Genomic DNA, 12,789 nt, shown 5'->3' with positions numbered 1-12,789 from the left:
TTAGGCCCTAAGCAATTAGCAAGACCCTGTCTCTAAATAAAAATACAAAAGAGGGCTGGGGATGTGGCTCATTGGTTAAGCACCGCTGGGTTCAATCCCAGGTACCAAAAAAAAAAAAAAAGAAGAAGCAACAGCAGAGATGAGGAAGCCTACTAGGGAAAAGTGTGTGTCCAGAGCACTGAAAGCAGTGTACAGGGCCTCCGACACAAGGTTAAGGAGAATCTCAGGGGCCCTGCCTGGGCTGGCCAGCAGGCAAGAAGCAGTTCTGGAAGGGTCTCCCCTGCCTGTGGAGGGGAGTATCTCAGAGGAAGATGAAGTTGCACCTGTGAAGCAAGGTTGAGAAGAACTACTGCAGAGACCCTCCTGGAATCTTCACAGAAAGAGGGACAAAATACAAAGTATACCTGACTTCTATAAAGAACAATCTGGCTTGTTCTTCATATAGTAATCCCACACTGGACTGAAAGACATCAGCCCTCTTGCTTTCAAAAGGCCGTCCATTCTAAGTTGAAAATCATGAAAGCATTGAGAATTTACCATGCTCCAGGCAATGAGCTATTTACATGTACCATTTCATCTAATCCTCACAACCTAAATACTATTAAATAAATACTAAATAATATTACACCCATTTTACAGATGCCTTAGAGAAAACTGAGGCACAAAGAGATTAAATACATTGCCAAGGTCACAGAGATAGGTCAGATCCCTGAACTCCAGCTCTTGATCACTGCACAGCACATAGCACATACAAACACTCGTGGTAAGTATAAATGGTTCCACCAGAGCTGCCAAAAGATAGCACTACACACTTACTGAGTACTGAGTAGTCGCTAATTATTTTGAACAAACATAATGGGTTAATTCACTTAAAATTATCTATAAAACTTAACTGTCAGAACTTCATAAGGTAGCCTGTGTTCTGAAATAGTAAGCACATCAAAATTCAGTCCTTCTCAGCTAGAGTTCTAAAAACTAGCTGACTTTAGAGGTTTTCCACACCGAAATTTTCCCTTTGCTTTCCTCTCTCCCACACATCCTATCCTTTGACAATCTCAGGAAAAACTCCAATGCAGGCCTAGAACCCTAGAACCCTCACCCTCATATGTCCAGTCCTTTCATTGGCTCTCTTCCACTATTCAAACAGAGCTTTAAATTACAGTCTAAGAGTGGGACCCCTCCTCCTTTTTCCCAGCCTTCGAGAATGAGATGGTCATTAACTCTACCATCAAACCCCAGACTTCAGCAGGTCTATGTTTCTCCTCCCTTAATCACACTGACAGAGGCTCACATTGAAGGGGTTGGTCAGTGGGGAAGAAATCAAGACATCTGGGTGTAATATATATGGGAGGAAGTCCCACACTTGATATCTTTATGGATACTTCCCAGCTCTTGACCCAGTTACTGTATTTACTGACTGAATGGGTAAAGAGTCCAAGAGGGCATATGTGGGCACCAGAGATGAGACTCTGAGCCCAACAGCAAGTGAACATAGCTGTCAACCTCAATGGGAGCCACTCCACCCTCCCAGCACTTGGGAAGACCTGCACAACCCTGTCTCCTGGGGTCCCCTGGGGGCAGGCCAGTGATCTACTACACCATGAAAGCCTCCCAGGACAGCCCTTCCATCTATCACCACCTGCTGCCCCTGAGAACTACCTTCTCTCACACCCAGCGCCTCTCTCCTATTTCTTTCTAGTAGTCTTCCTCCAGCTCCAGATTATATCTCCCACGACCCTCAGTTTATCTCATTTTCTTCTGGTTCAAACAGTCCCCCAACCACTTGTGCTAATTCCTATAAATCAATCTCCAGTTCACATACAAACCCCCTCAGTAATGACAAGGTCACACAGAAGAATCTGAATCTAAGAAACTGAAATGGTTTCATGACATATCCTTAGAAACAAGCCTGCTTTGGTTAAGGCAGCTTCTTACCCTAATTGCATATAATTCACCCTTTTATAGGGACAGTGAAATCAAATATTGAGGTAGTTTTCAGATGAGAAAAGCATTGTGATAGTTTCAGCAGCTCCCCCAACAACACTATATTCACTATATTAGAGCCAAAGAAAATAAGAGAAGGGATCTTTGGAGAAATTCTCTAATAAGGTCGTCTAGACACCCTTTTCTCCCCTCAAAACACACCTACACATGAGTTTTCTAGGAACTATGGATAGAAAAAGAGACCCCAGATTTTTTTCTATCAGCTGTTGCCCTAAGATAGAAGCACCCAGTATTTTCCCCACCCACCGAGTCAGAGACTCATGGTCCCTACCCTCTAGCACAAAAGAGACACACACAGAATCTCGCCCCCGACCCCACCCCTAGAAGAAGGCACACACTAATGCAAGTTTTCCCACAGGCTTTAAAGAGAAATCTCTGCAGACTATGCCAGATGGTATCCTCCCCCCAACCCCTTTTCATGCCCTCCTGGCCCCTTCTCCACTTTCCATGGTCTCTCTAACTCAAAGAACTCAATTATCTGTCTGTAGATTCCCCTCCCCCTTCCCAATCCTCCAGAATGGAACACAGACACACAGAAAGGAACAGATAGGACTCCGAAGGGCTGCTGCCTGCCCTCCTCCAGGCTCAGATATGTGGTGCCACTGCTTGGCTGGCTCAGCAGACTCTCTTGGGCCCAATGTTGGAAATCAAGAGTCACCAGGGCAGTGACAGCTAACAGCTATATGAGAAGCGACAGGAAGGAAAATGTACTCTTCAGTCACTCATTCCCATTGCCCTACAGGGACTCAGACCCTCCCAGCTCCTCCAGGCACCAGGCCACCTCACCCAAAGTAATTCTTAGAATCAGAGGCAGTGGAGAGTGGGGCACGGCATCTCTTAGTTCTAGGCCAAAAGTGCAAATGATACTTGGATTTGGGGGTGCCTTCCCGAAATTGTTCATTCCAGGGACAGAAGTAGAGCCAGCAGAACTGAGGATGCCCTTAGTCTGTGCTCCAAGATATTTCAAAGATTCAACTTCCTTGGGTGACTGATTATTCTAATTTTAGAGAGAGGGAACCCAAGGGGAAAGAACATAGGCAGGGAGCTGTGGAGGAGAGAGGGAGTGAGAACAGGAATGTTACTTTTTAATCCTTAAGGAACATAGAGGGATCCAATTTGTGACTCAGCTCTGGGATGTTGGACTGATGAGGAGTGGGGAACAAATGCAGGCCAACCCAAGCTGTGGACAATTTCTTCTTCAGAACTTAAGAAGCTATTGTAATGTGACTCACCTGGAAAGAAAGCTCTGTGGGTTTAAAAAAAAAAAAAAAGCCCATTCTTGATTCTTCTCAGGCTTCTTCCCAGACACCATTCCAGGGCATGATTGGCGGGTTTTCCCTGTCCCTCAGTAAAGGGTTAAGGGTGCAGGCGGGGTGCCTTCTATGCTATACGCCCTGTAGGTTCATGGAGGACAGGTCCGGTGTGCCCTTCCCTGGAGTCTCCCCTCCTCTGCTATTCCATTCTTTGGCACAGTCCCACAACATATCAAGTATCTGCCCTTGGAGTTCCCACTTCCTTGTTTTTCTTTTTGGTTTCCCCCTAGATATAGCCTTACAAGTTCCTGAAAGAGCTGCCCAGCTCCTAAGAAGGCTTTCAGAGTAATAAAACTTCTACCAGATAGAAGCCTTCCTTTCAAACCCAGAACAGAGGAGAAAGGTCCTCTGCCCACTCAAGATAAGTTTTTCCAGCAGAACCTAGCAGGACAAAGAAGCAAGACCTGGCACACAGTGGCCTCTCCTCTAACTACCAAAATGCATGACACCATAACTGCAGGGAGCTGTGGCATATTGGAAAAGCAAAGGGTCACTTGGAATCCCTCTCCTCTGTACTAAAACACACAAGATGAGTGGTCTCCGGAAAGCTTCATTGTGGAAGGGTCATTTATGAGGTCCAAAGTCTATAAGGAAGGAATATCACGTACGTTAAACTTCCCAACCTAAAGAAACCACTATTTGTTTTCTTACAAAGCTGGAAGATTTTTAAGGTTTTTCTCATTTTGATTTACAAATGCAGAAGAGTAGAAGATACTTTATAAATGGTAGAACCATAACAGAGAGGTAAAATGAATTTCCAGAAGACGGGGACCACTCCTCAAGCTTTAATTCACAATGTAGGACTTTACTTGTTTAAAACAAGTTACTTTCAAGGTAACTATCCCATTTGCTCCTCCCAAAAGTCCTGTGTTTATTATCATTATTTCTGTCTCACAGTTAATAATCTGAAGCTTGCATTAGTTAAGATGCTTGCCCACAGTGACCAAACTAGCAAGCAACAGAACCTGGCCATGGAATCAGCTCCTCTAACTCCAAATTCGTTTTTCCTCTCTGTTACATCAAAAGAAAGAGCACCAGCTCCTTGAAACCTGCTGCTAGTCCTCTTCACAAATGCAAGGATGGTAAAACTGGAGCAGCCCTAACTATACCTCCATGAGTCGAGAAGACCTGAGATTCTAGACTTACATTGTGCCTGAAGAAACCACTGGAATCAGAGACCTCCTCCCCACATTACCCATTTTGCATCTCATCTAATAGTGCTAAGCCACATCCTCCAGCAAAACAGTTTCAATCAAGCAGAGAAGTACAGTAAGAGAAGGAATTTCTAAAGAAGTGGCCCATCTGAGGTCCAGGGCCATTGAGTTCACCCTTGTGGACCCTCAGGCCAAAACACTGATGCATACATGTACACATTCGGGGAGCGAGAATCACAGACATGGCCAGGGCTTGCATTGGCAAACTGACCCGAAGTTAATCAGAAGGCCCCCTCATTGTTCTCCAGAATACAAAAGACATTCTGTTCAGAAAGTTCAAGAAGAAAAACTGGAGAGCCAGGACAGCAGCTGTTCCCTTGTCCCACTGAGAAACCAAAAGCATCCACGAAGTTTCCTGAAGCCAAGGAGTAAGTTTAAGATAGAACATGGCTATGGTGGAAGGACATCTCTTGATGGGTCTCTCCTGCACGGAGTAACTGCAGCATTCATGCTCCTAACAACCTCATCATCTTTCTGAGCTCACCACACACCACTCTTCCAGGTCAGAACAGTTTTACCAATTTGCAGGGCAATCAAAGTAGAAGGAGTACACAACTCGGACATTGTGTGCCCTGAGATTTGATTACAATATTAGTTAAAGGAATCTGAGAGCTCATGCTGCAACATCTGGATAAAATACCTCTCTGGAAGTCCCCCAACCCCAGGGTAGCCCTCTCCTCACAACTCAGGAAAGCCTGTGACTCAATCTCATTAACAATCAAGGTAGAGAGAGAGCAAGGTCAGATATAAGGAATGACAATATCTCCATCCCAATGACTGTTCCAGAGGGACCTGGAACTCACTGCAGCCTCCTCACTGAGTTTAAATCAGTCTTTTCTGTTGTTGCTACAGGTCAGACCTAGTTAGTACCAAGGGACAAAACAGACGGTTTCCACTAGAATGAACCAAAGCCACTCAAAAGACACTGGAATCTCCACGTAAAAACTGCAAACAGTGCTGGAGTAGTGAGAATTAATTTTTTCTATATAAAAGAATCTTCCTGTAAAAATATCCTGTGGCTTTGTGCTAAATAAAAGAGTGGAGCCTAAACACCTCAGATTCAGCAAAAGTGAGATCAGCTAGATTTGCAAAGTCAAGAAAATTGGCTGTTTCCCTCCTGCTCAAGCTAATAGAATCCAACTGTTGGAGCATGACATCATTCCAGAGCCCCAAACCCTGAGCAGAGAGTACAGACACTCGCCTGCCTCCCAGAAAACAGCCAAAGACCAGAGCCAGGAAAAGAGGAGAGCAATCGGAGCCCGAGCTGCCCTTACCTGAAAGTCCTGGTACTTTCCTGCCCACTCCATTCTCAGCAGAGTCCGGCTCACACCCTTGTGGGTTAGGGAGCTCAGGGCCCCAAATCCACTGCCTTAAACTCCAATACCTGCTGTGAGCTTTCCACAGCTTCTTCCTCTGACCTTTAGTGGCGCTCCTTCCAGCCAAGTGAGCAGAGCGCGGCTAGCCGGCCAGGCGGGTTGTCATGGAGACCCTGTCCTCTGGTCTGGCGGCGCGCACGGCACGGCACGGCACGCTCTCACTCTGCCGCCAGCGAGCACGCGCGCACACGCATTCTCTCTTCTCCCTCTCTCTCTGTCTCTCTCTCTCTCTCACACACACACACACTCAGTTCTGGGAGACTTTCATGAAGCAGCGCTGCCTTCTGATCAGCTCAGCTTTTGCACGCATTCCACTCCTCCTACCTCCCTTCCGGTCAAGCGGGGCTCTTCACTGTTCCTGGGAACTTGTTTGAACAGCTCAGAGAGAAGGGAGAACACAGCCAGTGGACCGGTTTTCCTCTCCTCCAGTGTCACAGTTTTTGTAACTTGGAAGAATCCCCGCCAGCGGGGAGGGAGTTAGCTGGAGCGCTTGGAGGGGAAGCAAGCCCTTCCTGTGGGTTGTGGAGCTTGGGGAGGAGGGACCCTGATGCACTGCCTTGACTTGTTTGTGTACTTGGGATTTTCCCGGTCGCTGGGGCGGAAATGCACTCACATCTCAGGAGCTCGCCTGGACTGGCCTCTCTGCTTACCTTGCTGCCCGTCCAGGTCGTGGAGATGGCTTTAACCAGTACAGGGACCCATGGTACTAGTGCAGGTGCCTAAGCAGTCTCTCATCTTCCTGCAATGGAGAGGAAACACTAGGTCAGGATAAGGAGTCCTGGGCATGTCCAGAGTCACAGCCAGGGCAACAAACATGATACAAACACAGCCTTCTCTCTCTGCCCTGCACAGTACCTGCAGCTGAAGTCTAGGCTACCTGTGGGCTGCTATCCAAAAGCTAGCTCAATGCCTGGGACACAGCAAAACGTCTAAGTTTAGTGGCACATGTGCACACTCCTGGTGTAAAACCCTTTTACATTTATTATTTTGTTTGATCCTCAAAATCTTTTGAAATGCACTGGACAACTAAGTGTATGACCATTTTATAGATGGGAAAACTGAGGTTCAGAGAAATCAGATGTTCAATCCACAGTCCACAGCTAGTTAGGCAAAGAACTAACAGTAGAGACCAGTCAAGCGCCCCAGCCCTAGTCCAGTATACTTTCCATCAAAGTACACTGCCACCAGATCTTGAAAACTAGCTAGTTTTCTGATAACCAGTTATGTGTTCCCAGAAGAGGGGGGAGAATCTTTCCAAGTCCTAGTGAAGTAGGCTTAACTACCAACCTTCTAGCCTAAAGAATTTATGATAGGATCCATGAGATGTAGAACATTCTGATGCACAGACTGGAGGGAAAATATCCTGTCCTATGGCTACACATTACTTTACACTTTTCCAAAATACTCTCATAAATCTCAGTTCATTTGTATTTACTCAACATGATAGGCCTGAAAGTTAGGATTAATACTATTATACTGATTCAACAAATTTTTAATATATCTAAAACAAAAATAAAATTACATGCCCCATGTCACAGAACCAGGAAATAATAGATCTAAAAACAGTACCCATGGGCTGGGGTAGTGGCTCAACAGTAGAGAGCTCGCCTAGCACATGCAAGGCGCTGGGTTGAATCTGCAGCACCATATATAAATAAATAAATAAATAAAGGTATTGTGTCCAACTACTACTAAAAAAATACTTTCAAAAAAAAAGTGCCCAAAGCTTTCAGCTATCTAGCATTTGTTAAGCAGAGCAGGGGTCAGAAGACACTGGCAGTGCCTGACTCCACCACTAATCAGCCACCTGCTACTGGGCAAGACACCTGACCTCCCAGTTTCCACCTATATGTCCTATCAACTAGGCAACTAACAGGGCAGGGATGGGCATCAAGAAACATGCTGTACCTCAAAGCACCCTCCTTAAGTCATTGATCTCAGCAGTTCCTCATCAAAAACAAGCAAAAACCACTGGTGGTATTCCCTTAGATGAGGACACTGAGGCTCAACGAGGACATTTTCCTATGCTTGTTATGCTTTCCGAAACAATGTTAACGATGGAATGTTAATATCAAAATCCCTTGCAGAATCCTTCTGGGGAATTGAACCCAGGACCTCACATATGCTAGGTAAGTGCTCGTCTCCTGAGCTATATTCAGCCCTCCTTGTGATTTTGATTAATCTCCAGTATACTGCAAAATCCTCAAATCAATATCTGGATTGACTTGAGTTTAAAATGTAAAGAAATTAAGGAAGGAGAATTGCCATAAAATCCAACAGGAAATGACAGGCTGGCACAGATCCAAAATGGGGGGGGGGGGTACTATTGCTTTAGTGAGACATTCAGAGTTTCAAAGGAGGTGTACCCAATTAACTCACTATAAATATCCATCTTAGCCTGGTACACTGGCGTATGCCTATGATCCCAGTAATTCAGCAGACTGGGGCAGGAGGACTACAGGTTCAAGATCAGCCTCAGCACTTAGCGAGACCATGTCTCAAAGTAAAAAATAAAAAGGGCTGAGGCTGGGCTGGGGTTGTGGCTCAGTGCTGGCATGCTCACCTAGCACACATGAGGCACTGAGTTCGATCCTCAGCACCACATAAAAAAATGAAATAAAGATTGTGTGTCCACCTACAACTAAAAAATATTTTTTTAAAAAAAGTGCTGAGGCTATAGCTCAGAGGTAGACACCCTTGGGTTCAATCCCCAGGACTGCAAAAATAAAAAATAAAATAACCAATACCCAAGTCCAGCTTAGAAACCTCTCATGGGCCCTTGGGTCCCAAGTCTACAAAGGAAGACAAAATGTAAGGACAAGTGTAACATCATTAAATCTTCAAATTGTTCCCTCTTCCCATGCCCAACAAGCATCCCTCTGATCCAGAAAACACACATTGCACTAGCCCAGTCTCCATACTGAAAACCAAAAGGTGATCCTACGCATTTCTACAATAAGATAAAATTCACATTATAAAGTTAGACTAACTATCATTTATTGAGCTCCTACCATATGTCAGGCATTCTTTTAAGTAGGGGTCAGGAGTCAATCCTGAGTACTAAAAATGATAAAAGTAATCCAAACTCAAAAAGTCCTCAAAACCAGACACACAACGCAGGCCATACTCCCCCTAGTGGCATGCTGGATTTATAGAGGTTCCTAAGGGCCTTGTCCTGGAAAGTGACAAAGGGCCCCAAGACAGGACCCTAGAACTAAAATCCTTGTTTAGGTGCATTATCATCTATGAGCTCCTTGAGCTGGCAGATCCAGAGGCCAGTTGCTTCTCTCTGCTGCTCTGCAAGGCTGAATTCAGATCAATCCTGCTTGACCCTTCCTGAAGGATAAGAATTTTACAGGCTTATGCTGTCTTCTATCTGTTAAGAGATCCACATGCACACTGGAGCCTCTCCCCACACCCAACCTATTTACCAGTTCCAAATAATTCTACTTCCAAAATATATCTATTATCTGTCCATTTTTCTCCACAACCATTGCTACCCGTCTCTCCCATTATTACTACAAAAACCTTCTAATGGTCCCAGCTTCCACTCCTACCCTCTCTGAGAATATAGAAAAAAAATAAACTCAGTTTCTTTCATTCTCTCACTCCACAATTAACACAAAAGAGTTCCGTGACATCCATGTAGGGGTTTTCTCCCCATACATCAAGCAAGTTATCAGTTTTGCAGTGGATACCCACTAGATGTCCTCTAGTTCAGTTCTGGCACTATCAACCGACAGCATCGGAACCCACAGGTTGAGGGCTCAGTCTCCAAGACTGCCTCCCCCCATTTCATATACCAAATGAAAGCCCCAGTTTGTTTTATCTGTGCTTCTGACCAACCACCTATAAATCTGAAGTTGGATTCAATTAATTTGCTAGAGTGGCTCACAGAAATCCAGGAAACATATGTTTACTGGTTTCTTATAAAAGATATTAAAAAGGATACATATGAACACCAGATGAAGAGATCAATAGAGCAATGTATGGGGATAGGGACACAGAGCTTCCACACTCTGTAGGCTGCCAACCTTCGGAAACTTCCCAGTGTGTGGCTCTTTCAAAGCTCTCCAATCTAGTCCTTTTGTATAGCTTCATTACACAGGCACAATTAATTATATCACTGACTTCTGGTGACCAATTTATTAACTTTACCCCCTCTCCCTCCCCAGAGGTTGGAGAGGGAGACTAAAAAGTACCAGCCCTCTAATCACATGGTCGGTTCCTCTGACAACCAGCGTCCATCCTGAGGCTATCCAGAAACCCCCAGCTATCAGTCAACTCAATAGCATACAAAAAAAGACAGTTACCACTTTAGAGAATCCAAGGATTTTAGGAGTCATATGCCAGGAAACAGGAGGAAGATCAAATATATATTTCACAATATCACATTCTCACAAATCCTTTCTCCACAGAGTTATCTGAATCACCTTTTTACACAAATCATGTCACTTCCTGCTTAACACCCTTCAGTGGTTTCCCACTAAGGATAAATCTAAGTTCTTACCAAGACCTACAAGGCCTAGCATGATTCTCCTTTTGCCACCTCTCAGATAACTTCCTGCCCTTCCCCCTCAATACACTAGCCACAAAGAATGTCTTTTAGTTCTCTAAAGGTAACAGATTTTTTTTTTCCAGGTTTTGCATTGCCTGAGACACTCAACAGTCCCACAATTTTTGCCTGAATAACTCTTACTCTCTTTGTCTCAACTTGACTCTCTCATCTTGACTTCCATGATCCTCCAGTCTAAATGAGGTTCCTTGTATTTATCCTTCAAAGTACTCACCATGATTTGTAATCACGCATTTGTGTAATTATTTGCTTAATGTCAGTCTTCCCCCATGAGTTCCTTGGGTGCAGGAACCTGGATTATTTTGCTAATCACCACAGTCTCTACCGTTAGTATAGGGTCCAGCTCACAGTAAACATTCAATAAATTCTGCTGAATGAATGCAAAAATATCATTTCTTCCTGTTCTACCAGAAGGAGAAACTCAGAACAGCTATTTTATGACACTCATTGTAGCTTTTCATAGACTTACAAACTATAATTACATCTCTTTTCCTCATGTGCCTTGCCTGTGGGCTCAACCAAAAATTCCTGTGAAGTCTCCCTGTGGTTTGTTTCCCAGAACTTTCCCTGTAAGGTCACTCTCCTGGGGACACAATCCAGGGTTTTACAGCTTCTCCCACTACTAGAGTGCCCACTCACAGTCCCTCTACCACCACTGTGTTATTGCCAAACCAAGCGGGCTGCAGGAATGACCCAGCTCCCACGATGGCAGGGTTCTCTGGGGTCAGTTCCACTTGGAGACAAAACACTGTTTCTTACCTCTACTGTACATAGAAAAAAAATTGTTCTAGGCTGGCAAAAATTACATTTTTACTAAAAATAATTCTCATGTTTTATAATTAGAGATGGATATAAAATGAGTTTGAAAAAAGGTTCCATTACTGGGCTGTGGATGTGGCTCAAGCGGTAGCGCGCTTGCCTGGCATGCGTGCGGCCCGGGTTCGATCCTCAGCACCACATACAAACAAAGATGTTGTGTCCGCCAAAAACTAAAAAAAATAAATAAATATTAAAATTCTCATTCATTCTCTCTCTCTCTCTCTCTCTCTCTCTCTCTTTAAAAAAAAGGGGGGGTTCCATTACTAAAAAACAAAATGCTGAAAACTACTGTATGGGGGGGAAGTAACAAAGGTCTAAACATCAGCAACTATAGTGTGATTAAGTCCAGCCTCTCTTGAACTACATCACCTCCAATATCTAAAATCCTGTTTGGTTTCATTTCCTACCCACACCTCCCCTGCTGCCATCCCCCATTATAGGTACAACCATGGCACACCACAGCACATAGCCTGGTGCTCCAAAAACTGCCTGTATCTCCCTCCCTCCACTGTTCATACTGTTACCTTCAGCTGGTGCCTCTCCTTCCCCCATTAACAAAATTGAACTCACTTCCAGAAGCAACACAGTTAGCACCTCCTCTGTAAACTATTTCTTGGTCTCGTGGAGGAATCTGTTTGACTCTTCTGCTAGCCCAGATGCCTCTATTATAGTGTGTGTAGCACTTTATCACTGCTACTTGCACACCTGTCCCCCACACACCCGAGCCTCTCCAGATCTGTGTGTGTATTTTAGTATTTCACTTACTATGGCAGTCAACATGCATGAAATGAATGAATCGTTGAAAAGACTCCCCAGGCAGAAACAGCTGTTCTCTCCATAGGACAAGGGAATTTTAGTGGATGGGCTTACATTGTAAAAAGAGAATATGTACATATACACATATATGTTATCATACACACATAATACATCTATTCTATGTGTATGATTGATTAATCAGAGTCCAGGTTAGATCACTTGAATTTATAGTATTTTCTTGTCTTTTTAAAAACAACTAAAATTTTGAATCTAAAAACACAGGAACAGAGTAAATCTTTTAAAGTCACTCCTTACTTTGGGATAAAAAGAACTGTGGTTTTAATATTGCTAGTTGGAGCCTAAAAGATCTGAATGGTCTAACTTTTGGTTTTGTTTATTATGAGAAATTGAACCCAAGGATGTTTTACCACTGAGCCACATCCCCAATTCTTTTTATTTTTTATTTTGAGACAGGGTCTCACTAAGTTGCCTTGAACTTATGATCCTCCTGCCTCAGCCTCTGGAGTCACTGAGATTACAGATATGTGCCAACACACCCAGCTTAAAAATTATCTAATTTCAGATGCTCTGGAGATCCCAGAACCCAAGGCCTACCAAATTTGGTCCAGCAGCATCTCCATTGAGGACCAGATTGTTCTACCCAATTTCACAGGGAACCAGACAGGTGTCCCCACCACCACCACCAATTCTACCTTAGACTCTGGTAACCA

At 44.2% G+C, this 12,789-nt stretch overlaps 1 protein-coding gene across 17 annotated transcripts in view; it reads right to left on the bottom strand.

Moving 5' to 3' along the window:
• Window positions 1–12,789, bottom strand: part of Dennd2b (DENN domain containing 2B) — a 187,130-nt gene that overhangs the window by 93,970 nt on the left and 80,371 nt on the right. For 15 of the 17 annotated variants that reach the window (XM_058576890.1, XM_058576895.1, XM_058576896.1 and 12 more), the window contains one exon: window positions 6,558–6,646. The gene's annotated coding sequence lies outside the window, so the exon portion shown is untranslated. Of the gene's footprint in view, window positions 1–5,805; window positions 6,197–6,231; window positions 6,525–6,557; window positions 6,647–12,789 lie in introns of those variants that run through there. The other 2 variants (XM_046438311.2, XM_046438302.2) reach the window with 2 other exon arrangements.

The sequence above is a fragment of the Marmota monax genome, unplaced genomic scaffold (assembly GCF_021218885.2).
Source record: "Marmota monax isolate L192 unplaced genomic scaffold, Marmota_monax_Labrador192_F-V1.1 WCK01_AAM20220418_F8-fsc00061, whole genome shotgun sequence".
NCBI classification, from domain to species: domain Eukaryota; kingdom Metazoa; phylum Chordata; class Mammalia; order Rodentia; family Sciuridae; genus Marmota; species Marmota monax.
Note: the sequence above shows the minus strand (reverse complement) of the source record. Positions and strands in the feature narration are given on the sequence as shown.